The following is a 26,133-nucleotide window of genomic DNA, read 5'->3' as shown; positions in this document are numbered from 1 at the left end:
CTAGCCTAACATGCTTCACGTAATGCAATTCAGGCAATTTAAACAAATAGGACATTAAGTCAACTAAACATGCCTTTCTAGACTAGCAACATGCTAAATTCACAAGTAGAATAAAACAAGAAAAGAACTCAATTGAAATACTTAAGGAAAAACCGAATTTTCAACAATTAGCTCAAGTACGCGCTCGTCACCTCACGTATAGGGCATTTCAATTATCAAATATAGCACATCCTAAGGGGAAAGGTCCCCCACACAAGGTTAGACAAGCCACTTACCTCGAATGCTCCAAACTTAACTCACGCTTCTAGAATAGCGTTAGCCCTCGAATTCACCACCCAACCGCTCGAATCTAGTCACAAATTGCTTGAATGCATTAATAATTACTATTGGAACTAACCCCAATGCATAAAAATAGTTTTTACAAGGTTTTTTCCCAAAAAGGTCAAAAATACGCCCGGACCCACGTGGTCGAAACTCAAGGGTCGGACCAAAACCCGGTTACCCATTCTCCCACGAATCCAAATATATGTTTTGGTTTGAAATCAGACCCCAAATTGAGGTCCAACTTCTCAATTTGTAGGAAACCTAGGTTCTACCCAAAACACCCAATTTCCCCATGAAAAACTTTGATTTGAAGTTGAAATCATTTTACAAGATGTTAAGAAGTGAAGAAATTAAGTTAGAAATCACTTATAAATGGTTTTGGAGAAGAAACGTTGTTTGGAAAATTGCCTCTTAGGTTTTGGGTTTTTGAAAAGTGGAAAAAAATGACCGAAGTCCCGAATATATATACTTTTGCTGGGGGCTGGCGCCGATCGCGCAGAAAAGCACCGCGGTCGCGCCGAGGGAGGGAAGAAGTGGGCTTTCTCTAAACCCACCCAGCGTGGACCACACTGATTTGGTGTGTGGCCGCGCTGGTCGACCCTCTGAACTCCACCATGCGGACCGCACAGAAAAGCACCGCGGCCGCGTGGCTGCCAGCGCGGACCACGCGGAAATGACCGCGGCCGCACTGGGGCTTGCAACATCTAAACCTGCATTTTATTAAGCCTAAGACCTCCCGGGCCCCACTCAAAATTCACCCGAGCCCTCGGGGCTCTAAACCAAACATTCATATGATCTCGAAAACACCTTACGGACTTACTCGTGCGATCAAATCGCCAAAAACGACATCATATACATTGGATCAAGCCTCGAAACACATGATTTTCTTTCAACTTTCATAAAACTCAAATTCCCCATTTTAAGTCTGAAACACGTCATATAACGTCCACTTTTAGCCAAACTTTATAGATAGTGCTTAAAACATATTTAAGACTCGTACCGGGCGTTGGAACCAAAATACGAGCCCGATACCACAGTTTTCTGATCAATTTTCTTCTTCCTTTTCCTTAATGAATTTCAGAAAACAATTTCACACAAAAATTTATTTCTCGGGCTTGGGACCTCGGAATTTGATTCCGGGCACACTCCCAAGTCCCACACAGGTTCGGGTCCGTTTACCCAAAATGTTGACCGAAGTGAATATTATGCATATTAATATCAAAATTCATCAAACTTTTCACATAATTCAACATAAAATCTTTTCGGCTATGCGCCTAGACTGTGCACGCAAATCGAGGCAACTATCAGCGAGGTTTTCAAGGCCTCGGAAGCACGGAACAAGGAAGAGTTACAGTGATGACCCTTTGGGTCGTCACATATGGTATGATATTAATGCGCATATGCATGAAGCTATAAGTATTTCATGATTTACAGAGTTATCCAGATATACATGTTGAGTCTTTTACTCCATGTTTCTCTCATGTCTATTATTTAATGATTTTCATTCCTTACATACTCGATACATTATTTGTACTAATGTCCCTTTGCCTAGGGTCACTGCATTTCATCCCCGCAGGTCCTGATAGACAAGTTATGAGCCTTCCAAGTAAGCTATTAGCTCAGCGAAAGGTGTTGGTGCATTCCATTTGCTCCGGAATTTCCTATTTGGTCAGTATGATTAGTACATGTATTGAATTGTATGGCGGGGCCCAATCCCGACCTATATAATATTATGCCTTCGTAGAGGCTTGTAGATAGATATCATGTATACGTATACTTGTATGTCCTTATCGGCCTATGTTTTGAGTATATAAAGGATCATGCCGGCCTTATAGGTCCGTACATCATATGTATAATTTTGGATTTCATGTTGGGTTGTCCAATGTCGAGTATTTACTCATGTTTTATTATACTTATCTCACGACAGCCTCTCTGTCTCATTTACCTATGATAGTATGATACGAAAGATACATTACGTGGGTACTTGATTGAGTAAGGTACCAGGTGCCCGTTGCAGCCCACCAGTTTGGGTCGTGACACATCATAACTGGATGGATGAAGAGGATGCTGAAAAGACAGCCTTTATCATGCCAAGGGGGAGTACTGCTATAAAATGATGTCGTTTGGGTTGAAGAATGCTGGAGCCACTTACATGAGAGTTATGACAACCATTTTCCATGACATGATACACAAGGAAATAGTGGTGTACGTGGATGACGTCATCATCAAATCTAGAATAAGCAGAGATCATATAGCAGACTTGAGGAAATTCTTTGATCAATTTCGAAGGTACAATCTGAAACTGAATCCTACAAAGTGTGTCTTCGGAGTCCCTGTCGAAATATTGCTAGGATTCATCGTCAGCCACCGAGGGATTGAATTGGACCTATCGAAGGTCAAAGCTATCTAGGACTTGCCACTTCCGAAGAATAAGAAAGATGTGATAATCTTTTTAGGGCGTCTCAACTACATCAGCCATTTCATAGCACAATCAATCGTGATCTGTGAGTCGATTTTCAAAATGCTGAAGAAAGATGCTGCAACAAGCTGGACTGTAGAATGACAGAAAGCCTTCGACAAAATCAAGGACTATTTATCTAAACCACCTATTCTGGTCCCACCAAAATTAGGAAGACCTTTGTTGCTTTATTTGTCCGTACTAGATGGGGCTTTTGGTTACGTTTTGGGACAACATGATAAGACTGGAAGAAAGGAGCAGGTAATATATCATCTAAGTAATAAATTCATGCCTTACAAAGCTCGGTACTCTTTGTTAGAGCTCACTTGCTGCGCTTTGACATGGATAGCTCAAAAGCTGAGGCATTATTTCTGTGCATACACCACATATCTAATATCAAGGATGGACCCGTTGAAATATATCTTCCAGAAACCCATGCCTAGGAAAAAGTTAGCAAAATGGCAGATATTGCTAAGTGAGTTCGACATTGTCTACGTAACTTAGAAGGCGGTCAAAGGTCAAGCGTTGGTAGATCATTTGGCAGAAAATCCTATAGACGGAGAATACGAACCATTGAAAATGTATTTTCCCGATGATGAGGTATCATTTGTAGGAGAAGATATCACCAAAGCGTACGATGGTTGGAGAATGTTCTTCGACGGAGCTGCAAACTTTAAAGGAGTGGGTATCATAGCTATCTTAGTGTAAAAAACTGGCCAACACTATCCGTTATCTGCAAAACTCAGGTTTCCATGTACCAATAATATGGCAGAATATGAGTCTTGCATCTTGGGACTCAGGTTGGCCATTGACATGAATGTTCAGGAGTTGCTGGTGTTTGGAGATCTCGATCTTTTACTGCATCAGGTTCTAGGAGAATGGGCTACAAAAAACACAAAAAAATGCCATATTTGCACTGCGTACAAGAGCTGATCAAGAGATTCAACAAGATAGAATTCAAACATGTTCTGAGGGCTCAAAATGACTTTGTAGATGCATTGGCCACTTTATCTTCCATGATACAACACCCGGACAAGAACTTCATCGATCCTATCCCAATAGGAATTCATAAGCAACTAGTTTATTGTGCTCATGTTGAAGCAGAGAGTGATGAAAATTGTGGTTCCACAACATCAAAGAATACTTGGCAAAGGGAGAGTATCCGGAGCACGCAACCCATACTCAGAAGAGCCCACTCCGAAGGTTAGCCAACCACTTCTTTCAAAGTTGACGAATTCTGTATAGAAGAACTACTGACCTGGGGTTACTATGGTGTGTCGATGCCAAGGAGGCATCCAAACTGCTCGAGGAAATAGATGCCAGAACTTCCAGACCACACATGAATGGCTTCATCTTAGCCAAGAAAATACTAAGAGCAAGATATTTTGGATGACAATGGAAACAAACTGCATCAAGTATGTCCAAAGTGTCACTAATGCCAGATACATGCTGATATGATACGAGTGCCACCCAATGAACTCAATGTAACAAGTGCACCATGGCCTTGCTCCACTTGGGGAATGGATGTCATCGGTCCAATCAAACCCGCTGCTTTAAATGGGCATAGGTTCATTCTAGTGGCCATAGACTATTTCACAAAGTGGGTTGAGGCCGCATCTTACAAAGTTGTAACTAAGAAGGTCATCGTAGATTTTGTTCGGGATCGCATTGTTTGTCGGTTCGGAGTACAGAGTCAATCATCACCGACAACACTGCCAATCTCAATAGTGATCTAATTAAGGCCATTTGTGAAACTTTCAATATCAAGCATAAGAATTCCACAGCATATAGGCCACAAATGAATGGAGTTGTAGAAGACGCCAACAAGAACATGAAGAAGATACTGAGGAAAATGGTAGATAACTACAAGTAATGGCATGAGAAGTTGCCATTTTCTCTGCTCGGGTATCATACCACGGCTGCTGGTCTTCGGTATGTAAGCGGTCATTCCTGTCGAAGTAGAAATCCCTTATCCAAGAATCACATAAGAAGCTGAGCACATCGACGCAGAATAGGTAAAGAGCCGATATGAACAATTGGCTCTTATTAATGGAAAGAGAATGAATGCAGTATGTCACAGTCAACTCTACCAGGACAGAATGGCAAGAGCTTTCAACAAAAAGGTCTGACTAAGGCATTCACACTAGGGCAGTTAATGCTAAAGCGGATCTTCCCATATCAGGATGAAGCTAAGGGGAAGTTCTCACCCAACTGGCCAGGTCCCTACATGGTTCATCGAGTACTAATAGGAGGATCACTCATACTTGCCGAAATGGATGGAGAGATTTGGCCAAAACCTATCAACTCTGATGCAGTCAAGAGATACTATGTTTAGGATTGTTTACATTTCTTCACTTGATGTAACTAAACTACACTTGACCTGATTCCCATTTACGAGTGAATACATAGGCAACCCCGTGGGTTTGATCACTTAATGAAATCTTCATTTTCCTATGATCAGAAATTGGGACAAGATCGCATGATCAACAAACTTCATCATATGCAGAACATCCAAAAGTATTGTTCGAAGTATTGCATTTAAACTAGAGCAGAATTTTGAGGGAGACAAAATTCTAAGTCAAGGAGGTCGCAATGTCTTTAAAATGTGTCATATTCACTAGTTCATCTAAATTATTTGATATCGCATACTACTACATTTCAAATAACTATATTTATCAAATGCATGCATATTTTTCGAAAACATTGTTTGTATGACAGTCAGATGTTGCCAAGGGTAACTCAAACAGGATCTCAAGACAGGAGTAAAGACACAGCAAGAAGACAAACATCACAAACCAACTTTCCCACCACAAAAGTCACGATTTTTCTTTGGAAGCAGGCACTATAAGGGAACAATATCCGCAAATACATCAAGTCACTACCTTCAGGATGACAAGTTACCTAGCGCAAACACCTCTAGCTATGAAATACTTTACCTTCTCACTGCCACTCATCGTTTTCTTGCATAAGGCTAAGCATTGCCTTTCTTTGCATGAGACTAAGCATTGTCTCCCTTCTTTGTATGAGACTAAGCATTGTCTCCCTTCTTTGCATGAGACTTGTCTCTTCTTCTTGCATGAGTCTAAGCATTGCCTCCCTAATTACATGAGACTAAGCACTATCTCTCTTTCCTTTCATAAGACTAAGCATTGTATCCTCTTCTTACATGAGGCTAGGCACTATCTCCATAAGCATAAGTCTAATCACTGCCATTCCCTGCATGAGACCTAGTGTTATCTCCTCTTATTTCATTAGCCTAAACATTTCCTTTCCTTGCATGAGACTAAGAATTGTCTCCTCTTCTTACATGAGGCTAAGCACTGCCTCCATAACTACGTAAGGCTAAGCACTATCTTTCCTTTCATGAGACTCATCGTTATCTCCTCTTCTTGCATTAGGCTAAATATTGCATTTTCTTGAATGAGACTAAGCATTGTCTCCCCTAATTTCATGAGACTAAGCATTGTCTCCTCTTCTTGCATGAGGCTAAGAATTGCCTCCCTAGTTGCATGAGACTAGCACTGTCTCTCTTCCTTGCATGAGACTAAGCATTGTCTCCTCTTCTTACGTGAGGCTAAGCACTGCCTCCATAACTGCATAAGGCTAAGCACTGCCTTTCCCTACACAAGACTAAGCATTGTCTCCCCTTTTGGCATAAGGCCAAGCATTGCCTTTTCCTTGCATAAGATTAAATAGTGTCTCCACTACACTACCTAAAACCTAGCACTATCTCTCTGTTTACCTAGGGCTAAGCACTGCCCTTATCTTACACAAGACTAAGCCTTGTCTTGTCTCATCTTTGCATATGACCAAGAATCCTATCTTTGCATTTCATAGGATAAAACATCGCCATCTTGTCCAAAGGCGCCATAGTCTGAAGGCATCATCCTCATAACCGGGAGACACCATGGCATGGCCTAAGGATCTCTCAATATTGCACATTATTATTCAAAGGTGTCATCATACGGAGGCACCATCCTCATGGCCCGAGGACACCATTTTATGGCCTGCAAATCCCTTATCATAGGATTCATAGCCCAGGATGTCATGGTCTAAGGATATCATCCTCACCATCCAAAGACAACCTTCATGGTCCAATGTTTCGCAATAACCCATATATATATATATATATTTGCATGCATCGTGTTTCAAATTTTGCAGGTAATTCGGGAAGTAACAATTCTTCAAACGGGAGCAATCTTCACTCCGGTTTCCGTTCACAATGTTCACATCCTTCAATTGTTACAAGCATAATCGCCAACCAGCAATTGCCCACCTTTTACTCTATGAGCATTCAGATATTCGCTCTATGATACATCCGTAACATTTGAGATTCACATTCATGAATTCGCATAAAATCATCCAATACTATCCTATCCAAGGGAACCCTTTCCGAAATATACGACCATTCTTATAACACCTCCATCGGTTTCGTTCACCGTTGGCTCCAAAACTACACACGGCCTGCTCCCTCTAACACCAGGGATATGTAGGCAACTCAAGAAACAGGGTTCGGCCCCACTTTTTTAAATCACATCATTCCTTATTCAATTCGGCAAAAAATGTTCATCATTTTCTTTACCTAACAACTCTTTCATCATTTCCGGGTAATGATGAGCAGTTGTTGATTCCTAATTTTGCCCTCATATTTTTCAAATAAGTGTATATACTTTCAAAATATCATTTTGTATCATTATTTAATTTACAAGATTTATTCAAGTATTTTTTATAATTTTTCATAATTTTAAACCTTAAAAATTGATTTTCTTACATTTAGATTGTTCAAATATTTATTAATTACTCTTTAAATTATTTTGTGATGGCTCAATCGTCCAAATTTATTATTTTTCATCCATATATATGCTTCATAATATTTTACTTTGTTTTATATAATCATATTTTATATTTTTAAGCTATTTACATAATTTTACAATAATAGCCTATACGCTATGCATAATTATATTATTTGGGCTAAAATAGCATTTTTATATTTTTATTATGTTGAGTTATTTTTTAAATTATTTTATTTCATAATTATTATTTTATTATATATTAATTATTTTATATAAATTATTTTTTAAACAATTTTCATGTATTTAATTTAGAGCCTAATACAGGTCATTTCCGCACCAATTCAATGGCCAAATCACCCATACCTTAGGCCAATAACCCCAAAGCCCAATCCAAATGGCCCCTTAACTCGGCCGGTACTCGTTTCAAACGGCCTGCCACACTTATCCCTTAATCTCGACCGTTGATCTTTCAAGATCAACGATCTGCAATCACTCCACCCTTTTAATTACTCTAGACTTGAAATCCTAACCCATTCCCCTTTAACCCTCTGCTCCTAAACACTCTCAATATCTCTTTCTATCTTCAAAGAACCCTAGCCACCTCGTCAATTCCCTATCCTAATCCCACTGATAATGGGATTTGACCACTATTTGCTTACCATATCTGGATCCTTTTAGTAGTGGTTACACAATTTTGGTATTACTTAGGTATTTGCCTAATTTTGGCAAATATCACCTCTATATCGGAGGATAATCATCTCAATCTTGATGATTTGGATGATATCCCGTCCATATACATAAAGTGAAACTGGATTCTTCATACTAGTTGGCCGATTTTGAGTTTAAAACCCTAACTATGGTTTGGTGTTTGATACTTTTCCTTTCTTGTTACTCTACTGACTTTCATGTGATATTTTACCTTTTTCGTCCATGTTTACTTGATTTCTTTCCTTATCTATTTTTAGTCAGTTAGTATCCTTGTTTGTTCATGCAATGTCAACCCTATATAAATCCCTCCCCTATTCCCCTTATAGACGAACTTTTTATCACCAGATTCACTAAAAATTAAAGCTATTACTCTATTGTTCTCTCATTCTCTTGTTCTGTACTTTGTTTCATGGCCGGCTAAAAGCCAAGGCCACCGGAATTTGATTATTCTACCTTTCTTGGTGAGTGCACTGCCTAGGGTTCATTTGAAGCCCTCAAGAACTCTGACGCACTAAGATCCTGGATTCTTGCTCTTTGTTGATATTTAGAGTACTATAGAATTTGTTCTTTGTTGTTATCTGTTTAACTGGTAATTTACTTGGCTTTTATAATTTCGTTCTTCTGTATTCATGATTTGCATATTCATACTTCTGAAGTCGTTGCCTAATGTGTTTCTGGCTATCTCTATGTGTAACTTTGCTAGCATTGAACACGTCTTATGATCTAAACTTCATTAATATTTGATTTTTGCCTAAAATTTTTAGTTTTGAGATATATTATTTGAATATACTTCACTTGAATGATTTAGACCTTATTAAGTTCATATTAGCCTAATGTGTTGGTACCTGAATGACGTGAGTTTGCTTTCCTACTCTGTTCTGAATTCTTGTAACAACTGACTCACATCCGTAATGTGTTCTAATCTGTGCTAGGACCTTCATTATTAACCATGACTTGCTCACCTGCTATTGTGTCACTCAGCATGTTTGATTCTATATCCGTATTGATTATTTGGGACCTTTAGGGTGGCTATCTTAATATGTGTTTCCTTACAATTTTTGATACTATTTATCTTAATGATAAACTTGCATGTCTGCATTCTAGTGTTGTGATGGATATTCAACATAATTTGGACCCCTAGGCTTTCAACCCTTTAAGTTAGTGCTCTACTTAGACTCGTTTGGTATTATGCACCTTTGTATGCTAATCTCAGGAAAAAAAACTTGTTTCTCCTCTAACTCTTTCAATGTGTTTTCTGTCAATTTGTTACTTCTTTTTAAGTATTGAACCTATAATAGTAACCTGCCTCTAAGTCTTGTTGACCTTCTTAACTAGCATGTTTTGTGTTTTAGACAGCTTTGCTATGCCTACTTTTTTTAAAAATACAAGTGTATCTCTTCAAATTATGTCCCTTAACCATTGTTCTCTAACTCTCATTTGGTACCTACACTGTTCTGAATCTATCACTCTTGGCCGGCTGAAAGCCAAGGCCACCAAGACTCCCACTATTGACCTCCCTAGTATGAGCACTGTCCGGGATCCATTTGAGATCCTTGTGAACTCAAACATACTAGGATTTGGGGTTCTTTGGCCACTCTCTTTACTACTGAGACTTGAGCTAGCTCTGACACTCAGTTCTTTCCTCATTCTATCGATTGAATATGCAAACTAGGTTGCTTAAGTGATTTTTGTGTGATTCAATGTTCGGGTCATATGGTCAATCTGTGGCCGTTTTGTTTGGTTTGAGTTCCTCTATGGTTTATGGGCAGTGCTGATGAATATAGTCCACTATTGGGATATGGGTATGCTATTTATGAAGAAAGTTCTTGTTGAAGGCCTGGGTAATACTAGGTATCTCCTTTCGGGCTTACTGTAGTCCTGTTATTATCTTTCATGTATTATTTGTACTTATATTTATCACTGAATCTATAATAATTTTGTAATAAACAATTGGGATGTTAGTGAAATTGGGGAATGGTATACTCTAATCTCTGCATAAAAGGGTAGAAAACATGCCTATAGGGATTGTAAGATCTACTTGTTATTTTATCCAACTCGCCATATATGTTATTCAATTTCCATGAACACTGGTAGAAATCATGTCATTAGGAGAATCACACACTCACACATCTTGTCTACTATCAAAGCTTAAGTGTTGTATTTATTCCAATGATTGTTGCTATGTGTTACTAGACATCATACCTATAGGAAACAAATGTCAATAAACATTCCTTCAATTTGCATAACTGCAACATATTCGTTAGATACCATGCCTATAGGATTATACTAGCTTATGTTCTACTGATCTGCATCTAGAAATCATGCCTATAGGACTTTAATTGGTTAATTTGCTATTGTTATCATACCGCTCACCTAGAAAACGTGCCTATAGGGGCTAAGTATAAAAAAGTTCAGTTTCAATCGTCAATCGTTAAAAATCCTGCCTATAGGGTATTACCACTCACTTTAAAGTGTTAATGCTGAACTTTCAAACACTGTTTCATTTCTTAGCCATGCCAATATTAGAAAACATGCCCATAGGATCAAACATGTGTAATTCTAAGTATTTCCAATGGTTATCACTGCCCCTACTGCGTAAATCACCTATAGATCATGTTTATAGGTTTAATAACTTATTACATGTAATTCTAATAAATAGCATGATAGATCAAATATTCTAAACTATATAGTTGTTGGGAAATCATGTCTATAAGTTTAAAGTGGCACCTTGCATCTGAAACTGCCTGCACGTTTGAACCCAAGGTCACATAGAAACCATGTCTATATGGATTAATGGCTTTAATTTGCCTCAATTCTAAAATTGTCTAACGCCTAATATGAGAATATATTCGCGTGCATTTGTTGTCTAAGTGTGGAGGCTAACTTGAGCCCTTAACTGCCCTTTACATGAAGTCCAACTCGTTTTGTATGTCGCCTAAATTTACCATTCTAAGTAGCCTAAGTAAAGTCTATAACCACCATGAATAGAGGTCCAATGCCTCCTGAACCATAGGCATGGGACGGGTAGTGCACGCATAGGGTACGACTTAGAATTGAATTAGATTGCATTTAGGTAACCAACTTCAACATAGTAATCGGGTAGTTGGAGATGATAGTTTGTACCCGCTGAATAATATGAGTAGCTCTCTACCTCAAGGGAGTTGTAAAATATTATTTATGTGGTATGGGGTGATCCTTTGGGCTAAATAACTTAGGAACCCCCTCTTCTGTATATATTTAGTCGCCTAATATAGACCGTTATAGTTGTATCCTTGTAATCCTTATTTCTCATTGTGTTATAATAAATTTCTGTGACCATAACTCTCTTTGCTTATCTTGCCTAAACAAGACTCTACTCGACACAGCTTGTAGACTCCCTAGGACAGAACTGCTCTGATACCACTTTTGTCACGACCCAAACCGATGGGCCGTGACGGGCACCCGGTACCTTACTCAACCGAGTACCAACATAACGTATCTTTCTTATTACATCATCATTTACACGTGACATACGGGCCTAATAGGCCAACATAATCATTTATAAATTCAAAACATAGGCCGACAAGGTCATACAATCTTCCCCGTACACGACATATGTCTACAAGCCTCTAAGAGTACATAAATGTCATAAAGGTCGGGATAGAGTCCCGTCATACCAAACAACATATGTCTAAATCATACTAACCAAACACGTAACTCCGAAGAAAATGGAGAGCACCAACATCTTTCGTTGAGCTAATAACCTACTTGGAGGGCTCTCGACCTGTCTGTCTGGACCTGCGGGGATGAAACGCAGCGTCCCCAAGCAAAAGGGACGTCAACATACAATAATGTACCAAGTATGTAAGGCAATATACTGAAAGCTGAAACTGAACTGATGATATAATAACTGTATGTAGCTGGAAGTCAAAGATAATCTGAAGACACCCTTGAGGTTGTCAAGTAATGTTATGTCGCAAAATGAAAACACCCTTTGGTCCTCACTGATAGGTGATGTATCTATTGAAATATATCAGCAATTAACATTTTTCAAATCATACTAATAATTAATGTGTATAAGACATGTAAAATAAAAGGTTTCTTGGCAACGTTGTGCTGAGAACAGTTTGATCTGCAATGTCACGAAATCGTATACAATTATCTCTTTGTTTATGCTAATTTTTAGTTTAGGTTTTCGTGTGTTCTTGGTAACAATATTGTAAAATTAAAGAAGAAAAGATTAGTGAATCTTGTAGTGTTTCAAAAATTGTTCACATTATTCAAGATCATTGAAATCGTAATACAATATCTCCAATGCCTCTCGTTAATTATCTGACTATAGAAGATTTTAGCCTTGGATTAGTTTCACCGTAAAATCTGTAATTAGAGGTTTCATATTTGAATTCTGGGAATGCTTACCTGCTGATACTGACTCAGATCTCTCAATATAGTAAGTAAAATAGTTGTCCGGCCCTATTAGGCTCGGTATATATATAACTTCTCTGCCGTAGTAGGCTCGCTCATAGGTGCTCGGTCATACTAGGCTCTGTATCTCGACCAACTGGGCTCGCTCATAAGTGCTCGACCATAGTATGCTTGGTATATATATAACTGCTCTACCGTAGTAGGCTCTCTCATATGCGCTCGGCCATACTAGGCTCTGTATCTCGACCAAATGGGCTCGATCATAAGCACTCGGCCACGGTAGGCTCGGCATATAATATACCATCGGATCAGAGGTTGCCCAATAGAGGCTTGCCTATTGATTATAGCTCGATGGTAATGAAAATACTGTAATACAATATACATAGACTCTCTGCTCTCTTGACTAGAAAAGGAAATACTCAACTGAATATGAAGTCCCGATACGAAGAATATTACAACTTACAAAACTAGGAAAATATACGCAATTTGCGAGACTAGCAAAATATACGTAAATTCTGGGATATGAATTTTTCTTTATGCCTCGTTATCAAACTTGTATAATGATGAGATCACGCCAAAAGAAAGAAGAGCTTAGCCTTAACATACCTGAGCCGATTCTCTTAACAATCTTTCAACATACGTCAATTGCGACAAAATATGGAACAAGCCGTATGAAAAGCCCAACGCAATCACATTGCTTGAAGAAAATCTTGGCCGAAGAAAGACTCTGGTCCAGTGTACTCCTCATTGTCTTATATACTTCTATTTGCTTTTCCCACTAAATCTTTTTTTTTTGAGATTATTTCCTTTATTTTTCACTGCCTTCTTTCCTTAGAAGACGAAGCAGGCTGCCTTAAATTTGCTGCTCAGTACATTCAAAGAGAATTGAAAGAGTAAGATGAATCAAATCTGATTGATGAAGAAGGTATCTATGTTCTCTAGCTTTTGCACCTTTGGTCCAGATACTTGATGGGGAAGATGAGAAAAAGTTCATGGTGATATTGGTTTGATTTACATGCTTTATTGATAAGGATAAACTTTTTCATCTAGATTCACAATTTAACACTTAGGGGTAAATACTAGTTTATGAAATCTCGGTCTCCCTTCCTATTTTTATGTAATGATCAATATTCTAGTCTTAGCTCTTGTTCTTCTTCTTTACGTTTTTCTTTTTCTTTTAGTTTATTAGTATGTAGCTGTTTTAGCATTTCCAATTCTTTTTCTAATTCTGTTATTTTAGTATTTTTTACTTCCTCTATCTGTTGTATTTTTTCTTTAGCTTGCTGTTGTATTTCTTTAATTTCTCGTTTTCTGTCTATTTCTTCATTTTCTTTTGTTATTCTAACCATTGCGGTTAAATTATCTTCTAGTTTTACAGTTTCTTTTTCTAACATTAAGTTCAGGTTATTTCCTATTTTCTTGTATCTTCTTCCTAAGTTGAAAAATATTATCGTTATTTTAAATCCTGTATTTCAAAGGTTTTTGTGTTATTATACTATTTTCATTTATTAGTTCAATTTCTATTTTTGTTTTATGTTTTTCCCAACCTTGTAGTGGATTATCATTATATAGTAGTTCTAATTTATCTTGGATTAATTTTATCTTATTTATTGAGAAAATGATTATTTCTATATTAATACCAGAACAAGAGATAGTGATGATAGAACAACAAAATTCAGAATTACCAAAAGCATTAAGAAAAAATGAAGAAACAACTGAAAAAGAATTAATTATTGGAGGCATACCAATATTAATAAATTTTAAAATATATCAAGGAAATAAAAACATTACACTAGGAATAAAATGGTTAGAAAAAGTCAAACCATATAAATTAGAAGATAGACAATTAACAATATGTTATGAAAATAAGAAAATAATAATAAAAAGAACCTTAATATAATGCCAAAAATATATATACTTGCCAAAATAATAATAGAAGGATATTATAATAGATATTATACACCTATGATGGATACAGGAGCAGAAGCTAACATGTGTAGGCCAGAGTTAGAAGGAGACGTTGGGAAACTCCAAAAAAACCATAACACAGTTGGTTTATATACAGCTGCAGGTACAAGTAAACAAGTTAACAAGAAGCCACATACCAATGTCAATTTAAACAACATATTTGATAAAGCAATTACTCCGAAAAGGCCAAAAGAAACAATAGTTACGACACCACAAACCTCAACCAATGCCAACAGTCTACACCAAAACAAAAAGATATACAACCATATTACTCAGACCTATATTGAAAACATATACAAAATTCAAACATTCCTAAACTTGAACCACATAGCAACTACTACAACAGATCCAACACAGAATTATATAACCCAAAAACTCCAAGGATATAATAGGCTTATTGCACAGCCAAAAACTAGAGCTAATTTAGTAAAAACATGTTACAACTATGGATTACTTAGTACGGTATATACCTATGATGGGGAAGAGATAAGTGGAATACCAGAGTTATACAAAGCATTTATTGCATTCAAAAGAATTACAAAAGGAAATTTATTTTTTATAAAATTTTATACAGCACCAGCTGAGATACTATATGATGAAATAAAACCGACCAAAATGACTTAGCCTAGCTTTTTTTTTTATTTCAAGACTTGTACATGTAAATAAGGCATCTCATGCCTAATGACTCATCAAGACTTTTGTTGCCACTTTGGCTTAGATTAATGGCAAGTGGCATCCCCAAAAAGGATATTTATCCACTTAATTTATTAATTAACTAGGTAATATCTCGTTACCCGGTAATTAATCGATTACTCGCAAAATTGAGAATTATTCCCACTTACATAAAATATTACTCACATTTCACATACCTTATACACCTTACTATTATGGTCATGTGGTTCCTTGTATAGTACTAGTCCATAAATACCGAATATTTTAGCTCGAGCCGTAATTTATCCCAATATGCCAAACTTGGACGAAAATTCGTTTCCTTTGACTTGCTCTCCCTTTCACCTTTACTAATCACTTGTGAAATATCGTAATCCTTATAATCTCCAAATAATCTTTTACTTTGACTAATGTCAATTAACTTACGACAAATTCAACGTACAATACTTCAGGGTGAAACATCGTCGTAACTTAATACTGCGAAGTGTGACATCACCGTATTGTAATACTACTGGGTGCAGCACTTTCGTAACTTAATACTGTGAAGCGTAACATTACCGTAATATATTACATCTGAGGGTAACATCATCGTAATATATTACTGTAGAGTATATCATCGACGTAATACTGCGGGGCGTAACATTATTCCCCCCTTTGGAACATTCGTCCTCGAATGTTGACTGATGCACTTATCAGTTTCATAACTTATATCTTCCGAATACTTTAGAACTTCCCTTGTCATCTAAGCGACTGTCCTGTGAATAAGTCCAATATCCCGGGTATTCCCCCCTTAGGCCTCCTTATCACCCCACAACTTGTAGTCGGAATCCTTCCAATCTCGTAACTGTTGCTACCTTCCATCATGCAGCCTGTACAATTTTCACCTTGTAAGTTTGCCCAATCTATAGGCTTCATATGTAGAGCTTTATAAGATGTCCCTTTGGGCATCTATGAGTATACTGAATTTCTTCGCTCTGTACTTTGTTGAATTCACAAATATTGTTATATCCCATCGCATAGGTCGTTTTAGCCATCCGTATGAATTTACTGCCATAACTCTTACTTTAATTTATCGTTGCTGAGGTCTGCTACCAAATTCCATATTACTCTCGTTGCTTATTCCATATCTATATATTTAAGTCCTTTAATGCTTCCTCATTACTGCTCATCTTTAGAATGACGGTCCAATCTCATCTCATACATTGTGACTTTTGTCCATCCATTGTTGATTCACCTCGTTATTGATCTACAATATAACACTGACAACTTGAAACTTCTTACATAATACCTTTCCCCTAGGGCTTACGTTACATCAAAGAATATTCGAAGTAACTTTCTTGATCCACTTAGCGGCAATATTGTACTTCAATAACCATATTCTATAGCATCCTAAGGTGATTCTCTTACGTGAGTATTTTAATCTCGTTCATTAGTCATGGTAGGTTCCACTTTCCTTTGGAGTGCTTATAATGTTGTTGTGAGATTGTTGTTACATGAACATTTCCTCTTTAGGTCGTTGTGCTTAAGTTGAAGCCTTCTTCCTTATTTCCTCAGCTAATCTTTCGTTATAGTACTTAAGGAGAACCCTTGACCCTCATAAAGCTGTGAGATTATTACGGATCTTTTGATGTCCTTCCTTGCCTATAATTATCCATAGTTGCTTACCTCCATGCCCTTGTACTTGTAGGGTTGCTTCAACTACTATTTTGATTGCCTTCCCAGTGGCACTTTCTTTTATCCTCGTAACACTCATACGGTTTCTTTAACTACCCCAATTCCTATTTGAATATATCTCAAGTATTATAATAACATTACTGCGAGGATGAAATCTCCATGTTGGGGTTTACTACATTTATCTTGCATGATCTGTTGATTTTCCTGTAACTTCTTGTCTAGCCATGACTAGGCACTTCCTGAATCAACTACAAACTATTCATTGACCCATTCACATATCCATATTCCACGTAATCTCTCTTAGGTTATTTCCTTTGTCTAACTTACCTCTTGCACTGACTCCTTATTTATTAATAACTTTCCGGGCAAGAAACCTTACTTCCCTTTTCTGACATCGTGCTTACATAATGTTGTGGAATCATAGCATAACTGTAGGATTCAGATAAGTGTAATATCATCCCTTTCTCATTTTTATCGCATTCTTCCTTTATCATTCCATATTCCCCCCTTTAGGGGAGTACTAAGACTTGGAGCTACGACGACCTGCCTATACATGTTTTTCCTCTCCATCTTTGGCATCCCATCGCATCATCAATGACCCTTACTCTCCTTGCGGTAATCCTTATATACCAAGGATAACAAAATTCTTCAATCACAATGGTGGCACTTAGTGTAAGTGGCACATGTGGTCCCTTAAGCTTAACTTTGGTCACACTACTTGCTTTAGGGAAGCGTTTTCCTGAATGACCATCCTCTGAATTCATCATGGATCTTCTTCTGTTGTCCATTTTATTATTGCTGAAACGCAGTCTGAAATTCTCATAATGCTGACTATTATCAAATCACTCAGTCCCTAATTCATGTTTAGTTTATCTTGTTCACCAGTCCATACTGATCTCTATTATTCTAGGGTCTAGCTTTTCCTATTGTTAATCATGTTAGAGTCACGAACTTATTTCTTAAAATAAGAATATGACTTCATGGCGTATACTCTTTTGTTGTCCTAAGGCCGGTCACCTCTCATCTCTTCATTCACTTGACTAGACTGTGTAATACTGTCGTCATTTTTTAACCTACCTTTGTCATCCATGTATCACATATTACTTATAATGCTTTATTAACTTTCTTCTTATTTCCCTCTTATCATCTAGGTTTATTGCTTTACTTTGAAAACTTGAACAAAACATTATTTTGTTTTTGGCTCCCTTTGCTCCATCCCTTGGCTCTTTGGGTTGCCCAGCATTCTCGTTCTACTAGGGATGGGAGCTATACTAAAGTAATATTTATCCTTTTAAGGCTTCCAGTGCTTATCTATATAGTACTCATATCTAGTTGTACTATTTAGAGTGCACCATCTGGGTGTCTCATAAAGAGATATGTTAGCACATTTGCAATATCCTTCGGAAATGTCAACTGACGCGAACAATTCATCCATCATATCTTCTTATACTACTTCTATTAACCCCATAGGGCATATCTGGAATGGGTGCGACCAATTGTATATACCTCTGTTACTATTGAATATAACTCAAAAAGCTTATGTTCCTCTGCTTCAATTATAAATGCAGTTAGCCTTCATTAATTGGGCGCCTCGTATCCTTCTTCATCTTGCTTTTTTTTGCTTGTTGAAACTTGTATTTATCATCTTAATCTCTCATTGTCTTTCACCATAAAGATGGATAGACATTCTTGCCTTAAGGCTTCTTATCAGGAAGCTTACACCTGTTAGTACCCCCAGGATCTGCTAAAGACCTCACATTTACTTATCGTAGGCATCATACAAAAATTCAATTCCTCTGACTCAGCTTTTCCACAACAATCTCTCTTTCTAACCTTCCTTTCGGATATAGGTATCGTCTTATTACAAATAGGGATTAGGAATTTGAATTCCTACGATTGAGCTCTACCATACGATCTAGATTAAGAAGAAAGAGTAACAATCTTAAATGCCCTGTAGCGTACTGCTTATAAGTGTTGTGCACGACATACCCATAAAAAAGACTCTACTAGACACGGCTTGTAGACTCCCTAGGATAGAACTGCTCTGATACCACTTTTGTCATAACCCAAACCGATGGGCCATGACGGGCACCCGGTACCTTACTCAACCGAGTACCAACGTATCATATATTTCTTATTACATCATCATATACACGTGACATACGAGCCTAATAGTCCAACATAATCATTCATAAATTCAAAACAAAGGTCGACAAGGTCGTACAATCTTTCACGTACACGACATATGTCTACAAGCTTGTAAGAGAACATAAATGTCATAAAGGTCGGGACAGAGTCCCGCCATACCAAACAATACAGGTCTAAATCATACTAACCAAACATGCAACTCCGAAGAAAATGGAGCGCACCAACATCTTTCGTTGAGCTGATAACCTACTTGGAGGGCTCTCGACCTGTCTGTCTGGACCTGCGGGGATGAAACGCAGCGTCCCTAAGCAAAAGGGACGTCAACATACAATAATGTACCAAGTATGTAAGACAATATACTGAAAGCTGAAACTGAACTGATGATATAATAACTGCATGTAGCTGGAAGTCAAAGATAATCTGAAGACACCCTTGACATTGTCAAGTAAAGTTATGCCGCAAAATGAAAACACCATTTGGTCCTCTCTAATAGGTGTTATATCTATTGAAATATATAAACAATTAACATTTTCAAGTCATACTAACAATTAATGTGCATACGACAAGTAAAATCAAAAGTTTCTTGGTAACTTTGTGCTGAGAACATTTTGATTTGCAATGTCACAAAATCGTATACAATTATCTCTTTGTTTATGCTAATTTTTAGTTTAGTTTTTCGTGTGTTCTTGGTAACAATATTGTAAAATTAAAGAAGAAAAGATAAGTGAATCTTGTAGTGTTTCAAGAATTGTTCACGTTATTCAAGATCATTGAAATCGTAATACATTATCTCTAATGCCTCTCGTTAATTATCTGACTATAGAAGATTTTAGCCTCGGATTAGTTTCACCGTAAAATCTGTATTTGGAGGTTTCATATTTGAATTCTGGGATATACTTAGCTGTTAATACTGATTCAACTCTCTCAATATAGTAAGTAAAATAGTTGTCCGGCCCTATAAGACTCGGTATATATATAACTGCTCTGCCGTAGTAGGCTCGCTCATAGGCGCTCGACCATACTAGGCTCTGTATCTCGACCAACTGGGCTCACTCATAAGCGCTCGGCCATAGTAGGCTCGGTATATATATAACTGCTCTGCTCTGTCGTAGTAGGCTCGATCATATGCGCTCGTCCATACTAGGCTCTGTATCTCGACCAAATGGGCTCGCTCATAAGCGCTCGGCCATAGTAGGCTCGGCATATAACTTACCACCTGATCAGAGGTTGCCCAATAGAGGCCTGCCCATCGATTATAGCTTGATGGTAATGAAAATACTGTAATACAATATATATAGACTCTCTGCTCTCTTGACTGAAAAAGGAAATACTCAACTGAATATGAAGTCCCAATAAGGAGAATATTACAACTTACAAAACTAGGAAAATATACGCAATTTGCGAAACTAGCAAAATATACGTAAATTTCCGGGATATGAATTTTTCTTTATGCCTCGTTATCAAACTTGTATAATGACGAGATCACGCCAAATGAAAGAAGATATTAGCCTCAACATACCTGAGCCGGTTCTCTTAACAATCTTTCAACATACGTTAATTGCGACAAAACATGGAACAAGTCGTATGAAAATCCCAACGCAATCACGTTGCTTGAAGAAAATCTTGGCCAAAGAAAGACTCTGGTCCAGTGTACTCCTCGTTGTCTTATATATTTCTATTTGCTTTTCCCACTAAATCCTTTTTTTTGAGCTTATTTCCTCTATTTCTCACTGCCTTCTTTCCTTGGAAGATGAAGCAGGCTGCCTTAAATTTGTTGCTCTGTACATTCATAGAGAATTGAGAGAGTTAGATGAGTCAAATTTGATTGATGAAGAAGGTATCTATGTTCTCTAGCTTTTGCACCTTTGGTCTAGATAATTGATGGGGAAGATGAGAAAAAGTTCATGGTGAGCTTGGCTTGATTTACATGTTTTATTGATAAAGATAAACTTTTTCATCTAGATTAACAATTTAACACTTATGGGTAAATACTAGTTTATGAAATCTCGGTCTCCCTTCCTATTTTTATGTAATGATCAATATTCTTATAAAACCTTACATTACTTATTGGTAAAGAGACCAAAATGACTTAGCCTAGCTTTTTTTTTATTTCAAGACTTGTACATGTAAAAAAGCATCTCATGCCTAATGACTCATCAAGCCTTTTGTTGCCACTTTGGCTTAGATTAATGGCAAGTGGCATCCCCAAAAAGGATATTTATCCACTTAATTTATTAATTAACTAGGTAATATCTCGTTACCCGATAATTAATCAATTACCCGTAAAATTAAGAATTATTCCCACTTACTTAAAATATTACTTACTTTTCACATACCTTATACACCTTAATATTATGGTCATGTGGTACCTTGTATGGTACTTGTCCATAAAAACCGAATATTTTAGTTCGAGCCGTAATTTATCCCTATATGCCAAACTTGGATTAAATTTTGTTTCCTTTGACTTGCTCCCCCTTTCACCTTTACTAATCGCTTGTGAAATAACATATTTCTTATAATCTCCAAATAATCTTTTACTTGGACTGATGTCAATTACCTTACGACAAATTCAACGTACAATACTTTAGGGTGCAACATCGTCGTAACTTAATACTACGAAGCGTGACGTCACCGTAATGTAATACTGCTGGGTGCAGCACTATCGTAACTTAATACTACGAAGCGTAACATTATCGTAATATATTACATCTGAGGGTAACATCATCGTAATATATTACTGTAGAGTATAACATCGACGTAATACTGCGGGGCGTAACATTATTCCCCCCTTTGGAACATTCGTCCTCGAATGTTGACTGATGCACTTATCAGTTTCATAACTTATATCTTCCGAATACTTTAGAACTTCCCTTTCCACCTAGGCGACTATCCTGTGAATAAGTCTAAAGTCCAGGGCATTCCCCCCCTTTGGCCTTCTTATCACATCACAACTTCTAGTCGGAATCCTTCCAATCTCGTAACAGTTGCTACCTTCCATCATGCAGCCTGTACAATTTTGACCTTGTAAGTGTGCCCAATCTCTAGGCTTCACATCTAAAGCTTTATAATATGTCCCTTTGTTCATCCATGAGTATACTGAAGTTATTCACTCGGTGCTTTGTTTAATTCACAAATATTGCTATATCCCATCGCGTAGGTCTTTTAGCCATCCATATGAATTTACAGCCATAACTCTTACTTTAATTTACCGTTGGAAATATTGATCGAGGTTTGACTTTTGTGGAAATGACTCCGCAATGGTATTTTGATGGCTCTGAAAGGTTTGTATCGTGACACTTGGGCGTATGCCCGAAATTGATTTTGAAGGTTCCTATTTGATTTGACGTATTTTACCGAAAGTTGGCAATTTGAGGTTTAGGAGTTTCATTTTGATCGACTGTAGGTTGAATTTATGGCTATCAGGTTCGGATTTTGGTTTTGGGACTTGGAATAGTTCTTTTTTGTTATTTGAAACTTGTTTGCAAAATTTGGTGCAATTCAGAATTGGTTTGAATGGATTCAGATGCTTGGTTGCAATTCTAGAGGTTCTTGAGTTTCCTTTTGAATTTCATGCGTTTTGATGTCTGATTCATGATTCTATATGTTATTGCAGTTTTTAGATCTTACGAGAAAGTTCTTATGATATTCTTAGACTCGTATAGATGTTTTGTTTGGATCCCCAATGGCTCGGGTAAGTCGGACGTGTCTCGAAATGGTTTTGAGCTAGTTCAGGTTTGCTAGTGCTCCAGTTATAGTAATTGCGATCATAGTAGAGGGGTCTCAGTTGTTGGATTTGCGAAGTGTAGGATAGGCTAGGTAGGTTCACAATTGTGACTTATTGGTCGCATTTGTGACTTCCCTTTAGGTTGTTAGGCGCCATAATTGCGAGTCCTTCTTCGCAATTGTGAGGGTTTGCAGGGTCGCAATTGCGATTTCTGCACCTGAACAAAAGGGCTGGAAAGACGAGATTTGAGTATCATTTTCACATTATATTTTATAACCCTAGACTTAGTAGGAGACGATTTGAAGAGGAGATTTCCACATACAATCATTGGGTAAGTGTACACGGGATTATATGTGATATTTGACTGGCTTAGACCCTTAGATTACTTGTAGGCATTTGATTGAAGTTATTACTATTTGTTCTATCTTTTGTTTTCAAGTTTATTCTTACATGCTTTAATTGAAGTTGTCATTGTATGTTCTATTTTTCTTTTGATGATGTTACCCTCACATTCATTTAGTAGTTGTTGTTATTGCATGCTATTTCACCCATTTGTGCGTTATTCTCGTGCATTTAGTCATAGTCACTATTTCATGCTATTTCTTTCATTGGTGAGCTTATGCCATGCATTATAATTTGAAGTTGCCATTTCGTGGAAATACTTTCATTATTGAGTTGTTGAAGTCATAGTTGTTGGGAGCCATTAATACTTTTGTGGTTGAAATTGTTGGTTATTGGAAAACCTTTCGTTGTTGAGTTATTTCTCATTTATTTTGTTGTCATTGAGATTCGTATATACCTTGTGGTTGGGCAGTGGGCTATGTGTTGTGGTAACATTGACATTGTTTATTTTGGCAATATTGTGGCATGCGAGCACGTGTGGTGCGAGTTGGTTATTGGGATGTGATATTGATGTGCATGCGACATTATAAAGATAGGGTTGATGCGCGTGCGGCGATATAAGGTGGGATTTATACGCGTGTTTCTAGTAAGAGAATTATTTGAAGCCACGCGGTGAGATAAGGGGCTAAAGCGTGTGTAGTTATTTCAGAAAAAATATTTTTAAAATAAATGCAAGCTCACGCGGCGATATAAGAAAGATTGTGGTTGTGACTTGTAAATGTGATTATGAGATGTGGTACCTCTTTGTGATTCTTGTTGTACATTCTATGTTGAAAATGCTTTATGATTTGAACGATTGTTATTTTGTTTCCTCACTTCATTCCATTCGTACGTTTGGTTGTAGTTACTTACTTGTTGTGCATATCACATGTACTCTCCTTATTATCATTTGTTGATTTTATTTCCTTTGTTAGCCTTGTATTGATAAGTTTCTTTATTTGTTATTTAATTGCCTTTATTTCCCTGTTGTTAAATTATATTAAGATTTTTCTCAGATTTCTATGTCTAGTAGGTTTTTTGACCTGGTCTCATCACTACTCTACCGAGCTTAGGTTTGATATTTACTAGGTGCCATTATGGTGTACTCATACTATGCCTCTCAACATTTTTGTGCAGATCCAGGTACTTCTGCTCGTTTCGGGCACAGTGAGTTGCCCCAGTTACTTCGGAGACTTCAAGGTATACTTGCTTAACACTCGCATGCCTCGATGTCACCTTCAATCATTGCCTTAACAACTGTTTATCTTCATATCAAATAGTCTTGTATTTAGAGAATACTAATGTATTTCTTTAGGGCTTATGACTTCGTTCCACCAGTTTTGGGAATTATTTGACTGTTGTACCATTTGGTTCTATCTTGTTATTTTTATATATATAATTTAATATCTTAGCAGTTTATTTTTTTAAATTCTCAATGTGTGTTAGGCTTTCCTAGTCTTGGAGACTAGATGTCATCGTGACATCCTAAGGTAGGAATTTGGGGTCGTGGTAAGTTGGTATTAGAGCTCAAGGTTTACAGGTGCTAGGAGTCATAAGCAAGTTTAGTAGAGTTTTGCGAATCGATACAGAGAGATCTGTACTTATCTTCGAGAGGCTACAAAACTATTAGGAAATTTTTCACTTCTTTGATTCCTTATCGTGTGAATTTCTTGATTTCAAGATCTAAGCCCTTGTCTTTCTATTCTCACAGATGGTGAGGACACGCACTGCTAGATTAGATGATGAGACACCCCACGCCCCCTACTAGAGCTAGGAGAGACCGAGGTTAAGGTAGAGACCAAGTAGGGGCACATGCTGCAGCTAGAGCACCTGCCTAAGCAGCGACTGAGGAGCCACCAGTAGTTCCGCTTGGGGAACACACACCATTTGTTACCTCTGGACTCTAAGTGACCCTAGCACACTTTTCGAGCATGTTCGGTACCTTAACTCAGGCGGGATTGATTCCTCTTCCACCACCTACATATCACTTTCGGGGAGGAGCTCAGACTCTCGCAACCCGTACTCTAGAGCAACGTGTCCATGTTGATCAGGTTCTAGGAGTTATGCCTGCATAGCCCATTATACCGTTTCAGCCTGAGGTTAGCCAGAGGCATTTGAGGAGGAGTAAAAGAGACTTGAGAGATTCAAGAAGTATGATCCTCCTGCTTTCTGTGGCGCAGTTACTAAGGATGTGCATAGTTTTCTAGTCAAGTGCCACTGTATTCTCCGCACCATGGGCATTGTCGAGGTGATTTGTGTTTATTTTACTACATTTCAGTTATCAGGTGCAGCATATAGGTGGTGGCAGGTTTACGAGGACAGTAGGCCAACTGATGCAGCCTTATTCACTTGGGATCAGTTTTTGGATATATTTTTAAGAGAGTCCGCTCCCCAGAGCCTTCAGGATGCATGGAGCACATCATTTGAGAAGCTACGCTAGGGGACTAGGATGGTGTCAGAGTATGCCATCAGGTTTAGTGATTTGTCCCGTCATACACCTACTCTGGTTTCTACAGTCAAAGAGCGAGTCCGCAGATTATTGAGGGGCTCAGTTATTGTCTTAGATTTAGTATGTCTCAAGATTTGGAGACATATACTCTGTTTCAGCAGGTTATAGAGATCGCTCGGAGGATGGATCATATGTGGGGCAAAGAGAGGGAGTATAGGGAAGCCAAGAGGCCTCGAGATTATTTTAGTTTGTCATTGCAGAGGCTATGTGAGTCATCCAGTTCATTCAGAACTTCCAGCTACTCGTAGTGCTCCAACTGTTTCGAGGTCTTAGATCACCCATTATGAATAACCACTATCCAGCGCACCTCTTGCACAAGGTGCCTTTAACGGTCAGTCTAACCGACTAGGCCAGCGCCAGTTTCAGCAGCCAT

This window comes from Nicotiana tabacum, chromosome 1 (assembly GCF_000715075.1).
Source record: "Nicotiana tabacum cultivar K326 chromosome 1, ASM71507v2, whole genome shotgun sequence".
Classification (NCBI taxonomy): Eukaryota; Viridiplantae; Streptophyta; class Magnoliopsida; order Solanales; family Solanaceae; genus Nicotiana; species Nicotiana tabacum.
Note: the sequence above shows the minus strand (reverse complement) of the source record.